General features: G+C 34.4%; 1 protein-coding gene and 1 non-coding gene across 2 annotated transcripts in view; one reads left to right on the forward strand and one right to left on the reverse strand.

Moving 5' to 3' along the window:
- The window catches only part of LOC145256176 (protein MON2 homolog), a 1,437,553-nt gene that overhangs the window by 1,146,022 nt on the left and 276,572 nt on the right, over nt 1-14,959 (forward strand). The gene's annotated exons all lie outside the window — the stretch shown is intronic.
- Nucleotides 10,172-10,244, reverse strand: Trnar-acg (transfer RNA arginine (anticodon ACG)). Its single transcript has one exon. It is a non-coding gene; the product is annotated as a tRNA-Arg (tRNA).

Consider the following 14,959-nt stretch of genomic DNA (forward strand, 5'->3'; position numbering starts at 1 on the left):
TCTCTCTCTCTCTCTCTCTCTCTCTCTCTCTCTCTCTCTCTCTCTCTTATTGAGTAAACAAAGGAGAATTAAATTGTACTGTTTTTAGACAGTTGATGCTTGGATCTTGTGCGCGACAGTCGCTCATAGCAGTTTGGTTGCAAACGCCATTGACGGCACGCGTCGGTCTCAACAGGTTTCAACACACGTCAGTCTCAACAGTTTTTAAATAAATATGCTTCTCCAGTGTTCACTGTTAAATAAAAGAATTATATATATATATATATATATATATATATATATATATATATAAAAGGCAAAAGTGGCGTGCACGTTTTTTGTATGTGCAAGAAAGGCTTTTTCCCGGGGATTCTCGAGAGAGAGTTACTATTTTTTAGAACTTTTTATATACTCCCTAGATAATAATATCTACGATTTGCAAACGGATATTGTATCTACGTTTATTTACATTGACTTTTAAAAAATTTACACTAATCCGACCTTTTGCGTGTTTGTTTGTCTTTTCCGTATAAATAAAGCGAAACTCATCGAAGCAAAGCCGCCAGCGGCCTTTCATGCTGGGACGTCTTGAAAGCAATTAGCTTTGATCAATGTGGAGGGGGGGAACCCTTCATATCAGACAATTGCTATTCACTTGGAGAGCTCCCCCTTCTTGAGGGGAGCTGGTTTTCCCCAACATCATGGAGAAACAGATAAATGAATCGGCAGAAGGCTGAACTGACCTTCAGCCAACATTCATTTTTGCGCCTGCATGAATTTATTCACTTAGCAAGTCAGCGTTTTGATTGACATCACTTAATTTGAACGTGTTTCACTTCCTATGGCTTTGTAACGTAGCGGAAAGATGGCACTTTCTTTTTTACTTTCTTTTCTGCCTTTGCGTTACGGGTTCGAGCCTGCCTGGCTACTAACAATTTTTTTTTTTTTAAACACCCGGGCAACGCTGGGTACCCCCCATTAGTATTTTTATAAAACAATTTTTATTCGCAAGCGTTCAATTCTAGCAAAGTGATCCCTACCATTTAATGTCGACGATGTAATAAGGAAATGAAGACTCGACGGCCAAACCCATGCCAGTCGGTTATAGCTGACGCTATCTCTTATTTCTGTCATCCATGTGCCTATTGTTTGATCATATCTAACACCCGTGGAATTGATTGCCGTGCCAGAACATAACAAGAGGTTCAATAAAAACTAGGTACCCCCCCCGTCAAAAGATTGTGCCATATCTATATATTAATATGATAATGTATGTGTTATTTTGTGGATCACGTTTGCATCTTTTATCTTTCGAGTGACTGTCATTTAATAGTTATGACCTTCCATTTCTTGTAATAAATAGTTTTATCAAGAATTTTTCATAAGTTTTGGTTTCGGTTTCGATTATAGCTGATAGCACTCAAATCATCTATTGTCTTTTCTTTTTTTTTTTTTTTTTACAAAGGAATCACCACTTATCAAGGCTTAGAAGCTACTCGAGGATAAGGGTTAAAGAGTGTATCATAGTCAGTGGGAAAATATAGTAATCGTTAGTAGTGTAAATTTGGCAGCGAATAGCACGAGACAGAGTTAAATGGTTAAAGTCCGGGGAGGGGTTCCTCATTGAGTGATAAAACCCTTGTTGATTTGATTTGAATAGCTGAAAAGAAGTAGTGTTGATTTGATTTGAATAGCTGAAAAGAAGTTAGTTGTGGGTGTAACCACGTGGTGTCTATTTGTGAGAACACATTTTCTCTGGTGGTGAAATCCAACACATTTCTTTCAAGGCCGGAGAATCTATGGGTTTGTTGCATGAGAAACACTGAGTAATTTTGCTCGTCTTTTAAAGAATTATCCAATTTGTCTTGAAGTCTTCAGCATTTCCATTAGTAATCGATCTTTTTGCAACTGCTCACGTTTTTATTTGACATGCGCGGACGTCTCATTCGCCATCATAAATCCTCGTTTAGTTTAACGTTTGCAGACAAAAAAAAAGCCTGTTAAGATGAAGGAAAAATACGCTTTTATGATAAAAAACAAGAACCAAAGAGGCGATGACATCATTAAAAAAAACAATAACGTCATTAAAAGATACGATGCAAAATTAATTTTATTCAACAATTTGGTAGACGATGAAAAATAAAGTTTGTGAAGAATAAAGGTTTAACGTGTCCAAGGAATGGGTTGATAAAGATTATATCACCTGCAAAAAGGATTCGATTTTCAACTTCCAGAAGACTGTCATTTAGAAATGTCACTTTTTTGTCGACATTTTTGCATACGCTTTAGTGACTAAGCTTAATTTGAATGGTGTGACGTCGTATGTGACGGTGGATGTGGCGACTAAACCGTTTGCTTTTTTTTTCACTTCTTTTTCTTCTTAGCGTTACAAGTTCGAGGTTGCCTACTTACTACTTTTTTTGTTTTGCGTTTGCATGGGTACTCACTGCTATTTACATTTTTTAAACAGGTTGGTTATTTTTTTTTTTATTATTTTTTTTTTTAGGGGGTTGGTTACTGTTTTTGTTTGAAATATTTTTTTTTAGAGAGTTGGTGAATTTTTTTTGTTTGAAACATTTTTTTAGAGGGTTGGTTAATTTTTTTTTTAGGGGTTGGTTACTTTTTTTGTTTGAAATATTTTTTTAGAGGGTTGATTAATATTTTTTGTTTGAAACATTTTTTTATGGGGTTGGTAAATTTTTTTTTTTTTTTTTTTTTAAATAATCGATTGCCTGTTCTAGTTAGGGACGCCCTCCCTCCACTGTATCAGCTTTACATTCCTCCCTACAGTGGCTTAGTCCACAATACATGGTAATTTACATTGCACTGTAGAGAACTTTCTGTTAATATTATAAACTTACCTTTAAATGATGGCTTGAATTAAAATCTGAAATGCAAAAGTCAAGTATCATGGTTCAGTTGTGTTCTAAACAGAAACATTTTGAATGCGCCCCTGTCTTATCAAAGAACCAACTGTTAATTTTATGAAATTATTTTTACATAATCACTGGAATGAAAGTTAAACATACAAAAGTCAAGCATGATGGCTCAATTTTGATCTAAAAGGAAACATTGATTTCAAACGCGCCCCTGTCTTATAAAAGAGCTAACTGTTGATTTTTATATGCCAGGCCTTTTTGCTTGTGCAATGATAAAACTTCTCAAAGGCACTTATGATGCTAGGGTTTATAAAAGTGTTAACTTTCATACAAATCGGACTTTTCAATTATCTATACTTATCAGATGCATTCTGATACAAAACCTATTCAAGAACACTCCCAGCCACATCAAGTACCTTTGTGTGAAGTTAAAAAAAAAAAAAAAAATCAGCCTAGCCATTTCCGAGTCCATATGGAATGAAATCACACATACACAATTTTATGTAATACCTAAAGTCCAGGGAGGGGTTCCTCATTGAGCGATAAAACCCTTGTTGATTTGATTTGAATAGCTGAAGAGAAGATAGATAGAAGATATATATTGTTGAAAATTTGTGAGAATAATATCCAAGATAGTCACTAGTGTTGGGACGATCAGAATTGAAATCGGGAATTGTAAAAATCGGAAGTTTTGCGGGTATCGGAATCAGAAAAATTGATGCCTATTTTCCGATTCCAAAACGATTTTTTTAATTGTCTTTTTTTATTTCATTTTATTTAAAGTAAAATATTCTATTGCTGGTAATAATGATAAAAAATAATAAATATTTATTGATTTTAAAATACAAGTAAAGCTACAATCGATAGATCATCCCCCAGAAGTATATTTTTGACGTTTAGGAAAATATCTGCATATTTAACGTGTGTTTTTACGAAAATCGGGGGAAAATAACAATCTTAAAGTACAGTTTAAAAAAAATTTTTTTTTACATGGAAGTCACCACTTATCAAGGCCTGGAGGTCACTCAGGGATAAGGGTTATTGCGTGTACAGTAATCAATGAGATAGTATTGTAGTAATCGTTAGTAATGGAGATTTGATAAAGTGTCTTACTTAAGGGGGCGGTTTATCAGGAACTTGTTTATGTTGGACTTGAAGACATCCAAGTTGTAGTCAGGTGGGAAACAGGCAAATGGAAGAGATTTCCACAGGCGTGCACTTCTAAGAAAGCAGCTTTGTTTATGGAATCTACGTTTTGATTTAGGCACAGATAAAGAATGAGGAAAATTACTGACAGTGGTTTCAGCTAGACGGATGTTTTTCGTGAAAGATTGGCGAGGGGGGACCAGAGATTGGACCTCAGATGAGCACTTCCCATGGAAATGACGATAAAACAATGACAGGCTCGCAACACCCCTTCTGTGGGAAAGAGATTTCAGGGAAGAGAAAAGGGCATCCCCCACTAGGCTACAAAGTCTATTTTGTACTCTGTCAAGGCAAGATAGGCTGTTTTTAGCAGCTCCTACCTAGATATGGCAGCAGTACTCCATTCTTAGATGTACTTGGCTTTTATATAGATAGAGAATTGCATCAGTAGTGAGATATCTGCTGGAGTGGTAGAAGGATCCCACCATTTTTTCAGCGACCTCGGCAACAGATTTGATGTATGTGTTCCATTTCAGATAAGGAGTAAAGGTCAATCCCAGAAGCTTGTGAAAACATGGAGCCTCCCCGAGACGAGAGCCAGCCATTTCAATTGATGCCAGATGGGGATCAGAGCATTGATAATATAAAGATAGAAGCTTAGTTTTAGATGCATTAAAAGTAACCAGCCACTTCTTCTCCCCTTGTACCACACACTCAAGATCAGAGGAGAGAGAATCAGAGAGAACTTTTTCATTTGCCTTTGATGTGTAACCATAGATGGTTGTGTCATCAGCAAAGATGTCAACGAATGATTTAAATATGTGTTTTGGGAGATCATTGATGTAGATCAGGAAGACAGTTGGGCCCAGGATGGACCCTTGAAGGACACCAGCATTAATACTGTGGGCTTCTGATTTCTGCCCATCAACCACTACTCTATGAGCCTATCAGAGAGAAATGATTTAATAATTGAGAAAAAATTTCTAGTTATACCGTAGCTGGAAATCTTGTGAAGTAGGTCTTTATACCATATCTTATCGAAGGCCTTTGATATGTCAAGAGCTATTGCCCTAGAAAGGAAGACTTTGTCGAGAGATTCACTAATCCTATGAGATATAACCGTTAGCACATCTGCTGTAGATCTAGCAGAACGGAAACCATATTGTATGTCACTGAGAAGGTTATTTCTGCTGAGGTGGTTGATTATTTCTTCATTTAATATGGATTCCAGCAACTTACGCATGACATGCAGGAGACTTATTGGTCTGTACTGAGAGGGAGATGACTTATCACCTGAATTCTTGAATACAGGGCATACTGATGAGGTTTTCCAGGGTGTTGGGAAGCAATTCTCCTTAGACAATGCTTAAACAGTTTTGTAAGTATGGGGTTAAGTTCTGGTTGAAGCTTTTTCAACACTATAATTGGAATGCCGTCAGGGCCAGTTGCTTTACTGGAATCAAGGTTCTTGATTAGCTTAGCAACATCATACACAGATATTTGTATGCTGCATAGCGTGTTGTCTGTTATAGGAGGAAATACGGGGATTTGATGACCTTGGTCGCATAGGGTAGAATTAGCTGCAAAGTTCTTGGAAAATAGTTTGGCTTTGTCTGATGCTGATGAGATGATCTTGGGTCCATTGATGATGGTTGGAATAGAACACATGCTTCTGTTCAAGATCCTGTTTGCTATTTGCCAAAACTGGTGGGAACCAAGCCGCTGCTCATCTACTTTGGATTTAACAAACTGAGCATATAGCTCTCTTGCATTTTTTATTACTCTTTTACAGTGGTTGCTGGCAGTCCTGAAAGCAGCTTTAGTCTCAGTACATCTATTACGTTACAAAAAAGTGATTTCTGTGTGCGATGGCAGCAGGGAGAACCATAGCTGGCTGTTAGGTTTTTGTTGGAATTTTTTGGATGGTATTAATCGGTCTATACCTACAATTAGCCATTCGGTCAGGTCTGATACTATAGAGGACACATCCTTTTTAAACATTGAATGCAAAGGTAGAGCAGATATAAATGTATATAATAATTAGAGATTTATAAAGAATCGGAATCGGAAATTGTATCAGAATTGGGAAAAATATTGGAATCGTCCCATCACTAAGTCCCCCAAAATAGTCAAAATACATCAAACTGGCAAGACCCATGGATATTCCACAGAATAAGAAATATATTTTGATAAATCTGATACTTTTCTTGATAGCGCAAAAAATGACGGAGAAAAACAATAACATGCAGCAAATATAGTTTATTAACAATTCTATAAAAACAGTGTACATTGCATTTTAAATATAGAACTGACCCAAATGAGATAAAGTATTAAGTACTAATACTCGGAAAATAATGTTCTGCTACATAGTTCAATACAAATAATAAAATCACATGGTAAGAGACAATCTTTAATTTACTTCTTCAGTTCAACACCTCTTGGCAGACAATGTTCTGTTTTTGCCCTGTTTCTTTCGGATGTTCCATTTTTACATAACATTTTACTAACTTCTTTCTTCAGTGAAAACCACTTTATATCAAAATTACTACCAGTCTCTTTCTTGCACCATTACAGCAATGATCATATATTAAAATATTCGAAAACTTGGCTACATAAAAGGGAGGTCACTCTCATACTCTTGTCCAGGTTTGCTAGATTGGCCTTTTTTTTTTTTTTAAGCCAGATTTTGCATATTTGACCTTGTTCTGGAAGCAGTTTGGCTTTCAAAAAATGTATTTGGATTTTTTCAAAGCGTAACGTACAGACTAACTAAAGAAGTAACAAGCATAATATTATATAAATTATCAATTAACAATTTTTTGTTTGTTTTGAAATGGCAAAATGACACCTGTCACCTTTATCAGTTTCCAGGGAATAATGTACACCAAAAATCAATGAAATCAATATTGAAAAAAAAAAAACATGGTTAAAAAAATCACTTTCGATGACTAACCTTTCTTTGTTTTATTTACTTTTTTTTTGTAACAAACTTTTCGGTTTCACACCTGAAGATTCCAGTTTGTTTACTAATTCGAGTCAACATTCAAATAAAATTTATTTACTTTTTTGTTTTATAGGTTAATGCTTTTTTTTAATTTATTAAATATCTTGTTTATTATCTTTATCGTTTGGATGTTATATATAGCTTTTATTTACTCCTTCAGTAAAATTCCATACAAATTCCCAAGCTCGATAGAAAGATTCCCGAGTTCAACGAAATCTTGTCCGTTATTTACTTTCCTCCCCAATGAAGACAAAGTTAGACAGAAAGCCGGTTTTTTTTTTATGTAGGATAATCTAATATTTGGATGGGACAATGTTTTTGTCCCAATCCCAAAAGGGGATTGGGGTTAGGAATAAAAAAATGTCCTTTTATTTTATTTTTTTTTACATGCTATCATGCATTGGACGACTTAGATAAACTTCTATCTCTGGCTAGGTTTTAATTTACTCCTATTTCCCTTAGGTCCATCTTTATAACTTTCTCACATGGTTTCCTAAGTCTACCTTTGTTAACTATTTCTTCTACAGCAATTGTTTTGCATCTACAACCCCAGGAACTCTCATTCTTTTAACGTGACCACACCATCAAAGTCTCCTTTTCTGTACGCATCGCCCTACACTGTCCAGTTTTAATCTTCTTCTGAGCTCATCAGAACTAAGCCTGTCTTTAAAAATCGCATTACACATTCATCGTATCATTCTCATATAATTCCGATCCATGTCAGATATGTTCGCAAACTGTACTAGAAGTGGCGGCTCTAGGATCAATCACGTTGAGAACGAAGCTTATCAATGACAAAGAGTAATGTTTTCATAGAAGTAATGTCTTAATCTGGAAGTGATGTTTGGTTGACGTATATACTCACCTTTGATCAATACCAGTAGATAAAAAAATTCGTCGAGTATCTTAGGTTGATAGTTATCCTCACACACACACATTCTCACTTTTATAGATATACTAGACTATCCGTGACCCGTTGGGTCACTATATGTTATAGCTAGCTATGGAATAGTGAATCTATTAATTATGCTAAAAATATGCGTGCTTGCGCGTACAACACTGGCCACCACTTTTAACATAAGGAATTCTAATGCTTGATATCTGGAAAAGTACTTATTTGCGGAAAACTTGAATGCGATAGTCATTTTCACCATACCCGAAAATCTTTAAAAGTCGTCACTTTAAAGAAAAATGTTAAAGTGGCAACCAAGTAAAAATTTACCAAAACTTCTGTTTTTATTTTTGCTTTAAAAAAATGCTGCATTATATACAATGTTGGTTATCCGTACCTTAAAATTTATCTGACGTCACTTCCGCCGAATGGCTTTGTAAACAAAGAAGGGTAAGTATTAACGAAAGCCAGTATGGTATAAAGCACTTACCAGAAGTCAACGGCTCTAACTTTTCCCGTTTTTAACAGGCTAAATAGTCTATTGTTTGCATAATCCTCAAAGTAGTAATAAACATTTGCAAGTAATTTTAACGTCTTTAAACTGTCGATTACAGAATATAATGCAATAAAAAAGACTAAAAACTAGTTTAAATCGTAAAAAAAAACTAAAGCAAATACGTAAGAAAAGTTACTGCTATTGCGTTTGGTCACAGTTAGTGAGAAATAGGATTTCCCGCTTGATTGATATTAATATCTTCGTCTTTTCTTAACCAACCAGTTAACTATGAGATGTCACTTTTATTGCCTTTGGTAACATTTATTGTACCACTTTGTGTTATGTTCTATTTATAAAAAAAAAGGTTAGATGTTATTATGTGTTGATAGTTAAGCAGTTTCTTTTTATTAAAATAGTTTCAACGACTGGGCAAGCTGATCGGAGTAATTTCAACGTCTTTAAACTGTCGGTTACAAAATATAGCCTTAGATCGTAAACATATTTGTTTTGTTTTTGTTTAAAAACGATTTCAGTTGCAATGAAAATACAAATAAAATTCGTAAAATCACGATAAAAAAAACCCTAGAGATTTGCAGTTTTGTTTTTATTTGCATATTTTAAATGAGAAAAAAATTATCGTTTAAAAAAGCTTTCAGAAGTTTGTTTTTATTTACTTAGTCCTATGCAGAATTTTTCAAACCGGAAGCTGTAAACCGGATGGACGGTTTCAACGCCCACGCGAGATGATTTCAGTTTTATATAATACTAGCGAGGGGTACCCGGCGTTGGCCGGGTGTTTGGAGGTGTGTGTGGTTTTGGGTAAATCAAAACTCGGGGGGGGGGGTAAAATAAAAAATTTTTTTTGGTAGGTAAGTATGAGGATCGAACCCGAAGCCTTGAGGCAGAGTTGAAAATTGAAAAAAAAAAGAGTGCGACGTTAACCATTGGGCCAACACGAGATGCTAACAGAAACACGTTTGAATTTATTTAATTACTTAAATTAGCAGGTGCACGTTTTAATAACTTAATGAGAGGTCAACTTTTGACTGCGGGGTATCATTTAGTGCGGGACGCTTTTTTTTCCAAGATATTGGGGGAAACAGCTCCACTTGTCCAAATTGAATAGCAATTGTCTTCTGATATAAGGAAATAATATTTCCACATTAAGTAAAGCCGATTGCTTTCGGACATTTCTGGCGATCGAAACCGGAAAAATACCAAGACAATTAGTGTCACTTTTATTATAGGAAAAGGCCTAATCCACATGCGGCGAGCGAAAACTGTTGAATATTTAACTTCCCGAAGTAAAGCAAATTAAATAGACAGGCGAGCTCCATTGTTAACTTAGATATTACGATTTACATGTTTTAATTTATAATTTTATTTAAATTAGATATTACGATTTACATGTGATATAAAAAGTTTTAAAAGGTTGTTAAGCGACCGACCGCTTCTCTGAAAAAAGCCTTTCTTGGAGATACACAAAAAGCGAACACACAAACACCCACACATTTTCGCTTTTATATATATAGATAATAGATTACAGTAATTTTTATTTCTTACTAGCGGCTGCGCCGCGTCGGTACACACAATGCTGAGTCAAACATAAAATCGAATACACTCAACATCATCTTACCATCAACGCTTACCTTGTGAACTCGGAGTATGGGAAAGTTCCATATGCACAAAACAAAATCACTGAAAAAACAAAAATATCCTAACTAAGGGTAAGGATAACGAGTAAACGTTGGATAAAATGATGATTAAAATTATTACGAACTGGCCAGGATTCGAACCTGGAATCTTCTGATTCGTAGTCAGACGCATTATCCATTGCGCCACAAGTCCTGACCGTATTTGAAAAAGATGATACCATGACTATGTACAGACAGTGCTAAATTCCGTTGATATGGGCAGGTAACTTTTTCGACAATTGCACGAAACGGCCCCAAAACTCTTATCTTGGGCTTTTTGTGTGACTCGGCGTTGTTCGTTACGAACCATATTATAGATAAGGACAATTTAGGGTCTCACAACTTTCAGGGGAAAAACTGAATTTGTCAATTCAGTGCATCTGTTCGAAAGTTTTATTGGTACACACACACACACACACACACACACACAAATAAATAAATATTTAAAATTTTATTAATAGTATAGATAACCTGTTTGAGGTCATACTAAATCAGAACATGTAAGATTCACAGATGAAACATGAGCAGAGTTCATATAATTAATGAATATTTTAATTGTTGCTATTAGATTCATAGATGGAATTTTGGCGTTTTCATGCCGTTTAGCATTATGTATTTCTTCTGTTGTTTATCAAGATTAAGAACTTGTCTTATTTTTTATGCTGTAGTTGTTATTGTTGTTTTACTGTGTTTTTTGTGTGTGCAAGTTTCGCGTAAACCTCTGTTGCCTTACTGCGTTTTGTTTTCCCTTCTCGTTTATCCTTTTTCTCTTGTTTTATTAAGATAATTTGGTGTTAGCCAGAGATAAGTATCTGTCGGTCCAACATTTGCGGCCGTTGTTCTCGTAATTGCCTTCTGATTTGCATTTATCGCTTCGGATGATTTCAATCTGTGGGAAAAAATTTATCACCCATACAATAAAGCATGCCAACAATTATTTGTCTTTCTAAAAGTCGGCTTTTATTTTTATTTTTTATAGTTATGAAAGGGTTTTAGATCTATCTATCTATCATATAAATTTCACCTGTCTGTTTAAACGTATGTATGTTTGTATGTCTGCCCAAAAACTTTCAACAGAGGCGACGGATTTTCACGAGATCGGTATCGTTTTGAAGCTCGACCCTTTGGACAACAAATATCGAAAGATTTGCTAAAAACATTAATTCCTTCATGCTCAACTGAGCACCTTTCTACAAGGAGGGGTTGCTTTTTTCGCTGATATTTTCGAAAGTCATCCCCTCTTAATTTAAACAATTGTTACTTTCGGTGTAGTGAGAGACGCAACAGCAAAGACGTCACGATTATCTTTTTTTTCTACGTTCTTTTCTTCCTTCACGGTACGGGTTCGAGCCTGCCTGCCTACAAGCACTTTTTTTTTAATTTTTTTTTTTTACGTTTGCAATTTTCCTTTTTTTTCTTTTGCTCAACGAACACTCTTACAATAACATCCATTTTCTTTTCCGCCTGCACGTCATGGGTTCGAGCCTGCCTGCCTGCCTACTAAAATTTTTTATTTATTTTATTTATTTTTTTTTTGGTCAACACACACCTCCAAACCCCCGGGAATGCGAAGCACCCAAGCTAGTATATCTATAAAAGTGAGAATGTGTGTGTGAGGACACTTAACCTATATACTCAACGAATTTTGATTTACAGGCGTTAAATTTGGTATATATGATATTTAGACACGTGAAAAACTTTTTAATCGATGTTCATCCTGAAAACGTTATGTGGGCGTCGTCAGATTTTTATATTAGATAACTTTTCTATGAATGTGCATGTGTGAATGAATCACATGACAGATTCATTATGTTACAAATAAGTAGGTTTTAGAACACGTTTTAAAGATCGTATTAAGCTGGCCGAATGGTTATCGTACTGTTTTTAGGTTTTGGTTTCGATTCAGCCCGAATATTTTCCTTTTTTTTTTTTTTAAATTTTTTTTTTTTTTTACAAGAAGTGAACTGTTTAGAAAAACATAATACTTGCATGCAAATGTCTCAGTTTCTGTATGAATTGAAATATAATATTTATGCATATTTTACGACCGGCCATGTCGGGTGACCTGTTAGTATATATATATATATATATATATATATATATATATATATATATAGTGACCTGTCAGTATTTGAAGGGAAGGGTCTGTACCAAACTTCTCTGTCAGTTTTTGTGTACAGACTTGAAACTTGATATATAGAGGATTTGGACTTGTAGAATTAATTGGATTTGGTCTTTAGTCGGTAAAAATAGCTACTAATATGTCAGAATTTTAAGAAATTAGCACTTGGCAGACAAAAGTCGACTTAAAGTGCCCCTTTTCACACAAATACTCTCTTTTAATTTTTTTTTGCAGCTTTTATTATTCGTACAACATAGCATGGCAACAAATATTTGTCTTTCAGCATTTTTTTTTTAGTTATGAAAGAGTCTTAGTTCTATCTATCTACCTCTCATATATATATATGTGTGTGTGTGTGATAAGAAACAAAGCTGTGAAGTAGAAATTTACAAAAAGTTTTTATTATTCGGCAGAATACTTCAAAGCTGTGTGCTCATTAATTCGCAGAGTTTCAAAGAATGCTATTTCTTCTCATCAAAGGAAAAATTGTCTTCTCATCAGAGGAAAAATTGTTAGCAAAATAATTAGATAGTCACGTTAAAAATTAACATTTCTATGTATTTGCTGGTTACTGCATAGGATGGAACTTTAAATTCTATGATTTTTAGTCACAAAACTTAAAAAAAAAAACATAATATAAATATGGAAAACAGTTCATGCGCACAGTTCATTCAGAGTTCAATATTAAAATAAAAAAGAAGTCCAGTGTAATGGAGATTAATATTTGCAGATAAATGAACAATAGCAGGTGCTCGTCACAGTGGTTGAAAAATGAAAAACAAAGCATCAGAAATTATATATATATATATATATATATATATATATATATATATATATATATATATATATATATATATATACTAGCATTTCATTCCGGTGTTGCCCGGTTGTTTGGAGGTGTATGTTGAGCCAAAAAAAAAGCAATCAATATTTTTAACTTTGACCCCTATTATGACCCCTTAACATTTATTGTTTTAGGCTCACATCAAGTTATTAAGTTAGATCCATGTCCAAGGAACATATATCTAAAATTTCAAGTGTTTAGACCCAAAATTGTCGGAGGAGTTTGCTAGAGTTCTCAAAGGTCAAATCGTTGAACTTTGACCCCTTAACAGCCAAATTTCTGGCCGAAAACGAATTACAAAGATTTTCCCAAATTTCAGTACCTTGTATATCAAATTTCGAGTCTGTAGACTGAAAATTGATAGTTATGGCATAGGAAAATGTACACACACACGTTAACTTTTTTATATATATATATGTGTGTATATATATATATATATATATATATATATATCTACATAAAATTTTATGTAAATATTTACTTTGACAGTGCTCGATATGTAAGTAGAGCTAGTTAGTAAGTTCTGAAAATATATATGGCAATTAAGCTGCACAGAATTATCTGCATTTCATCTCCATGTGGATTCGTCAGGCTATTGCATGGAATTGATGTTTCTTCGTGCTTGTATATATCTCTGGGTTTGCTAGTCAGCCAATCAGATTCTTAGTTATTAACACATAAATAAATTCATAAAAAAATAATAATCGAGTAGAACAAAGTGTAAATAAACATCCAAATTGAAACTAGGTCATCTCCGATCACAAAATAAAAAAAAGAAAGAAAATGAAAAGAAAAAAAATGCTCGCTAAAAAAAAACAACAAAGAAACAAATCCACGCGCGCTCATTGGCTACAAAAATTGGTGTACGAATAACTAAGAATCTGATTGGCGAACTATCAGACCCAGTACTATGGGGATATATAAAACACAAAGCAACATTAATTCCCTGCAATAGCCTGACGAATCCTTATGAGGATGGAAAGCGGAAAACTGTAGCTTCGGTGATCTAATGAGAACCGGTATGTCAACATGATTATGCTGTATATATTTCATGGCACGAGAGACATAAATTAAGGCATTTAGCAGCATAGACAACAAAACCAGAGAGTCGTAAAAAGCAAAAGAAATAAACAAATATATAATAAATAGATGCTACCAAAAGCAGAAATAAGTTTCTCTTCTACCTACCTGGATAAGTTTTTTTTTGGGGGGGGGTCATTTAACTTATTTTCAACTGATTATTTACTTTGAAAGACAAATATTGGCGAGTTAAAGTTAGAACAAGAACAAAATGGCTGACATGAGATATTTATTTGTGGAATCTCGATAATCGCTCAAAAATTAAAAAAAAAATGATCAAAATACCGGTAGAAACCCACTCAATAAATGTTATACCGAGAGTATTAGTGAATACAGAAATGCTAGCAGAAATTGAACGCATTACTAAGTAACTCGATAGAAAAAGTTTATCAGTTAAAACGGCCCGAAACAATCACAGTAAAATCCGAGATATCGTATTTTTAATATCAACATTAAAGCTACAAAATTAAAACTTGTTTTCTTTTCACTTTGAGGAAGGGGTGGTGGTTAGGGTCACAACTGAACCGGTTGTGTTAGAACCAATATCGAAGTGTCCACTTCAGAAGGACATTAATGTCTCTCAGAATGTCAAGTACTTTGAGCGAAGATAATAACGTTGTCACACCTGTCAGCAAAGACAGCACCAAATTTGTCGTTTGAAGCTAATACGACATTATAGTAATGGAAAATTATTCCCAGCGGAGGAGTTGGCGGGCAACATTACTTACATTCGATCTTGGGGAAGGTGACGGAGCCAAAAAGAAAGAAAATACTTTCTTTTTTAATCTGTATTCTTAAGTAAATCAAGAAAATTGAACTAAAA

The sequence above is a fragment of the Euprymna scolopes genome, chromosome 32 (genome assembly GCF_053919585.1).
Source record: "Euprymna scolopes isolate OS-2025 chromosome 32, ASM5391958v1, whole genome shotgun sequence".
Lineage (NCBI taxonomy): Eukaryota > Metazoa > Mollusca > Cephalopoda > Sepiida > Sepiolidae > Euprymna > Euprymna scolopes.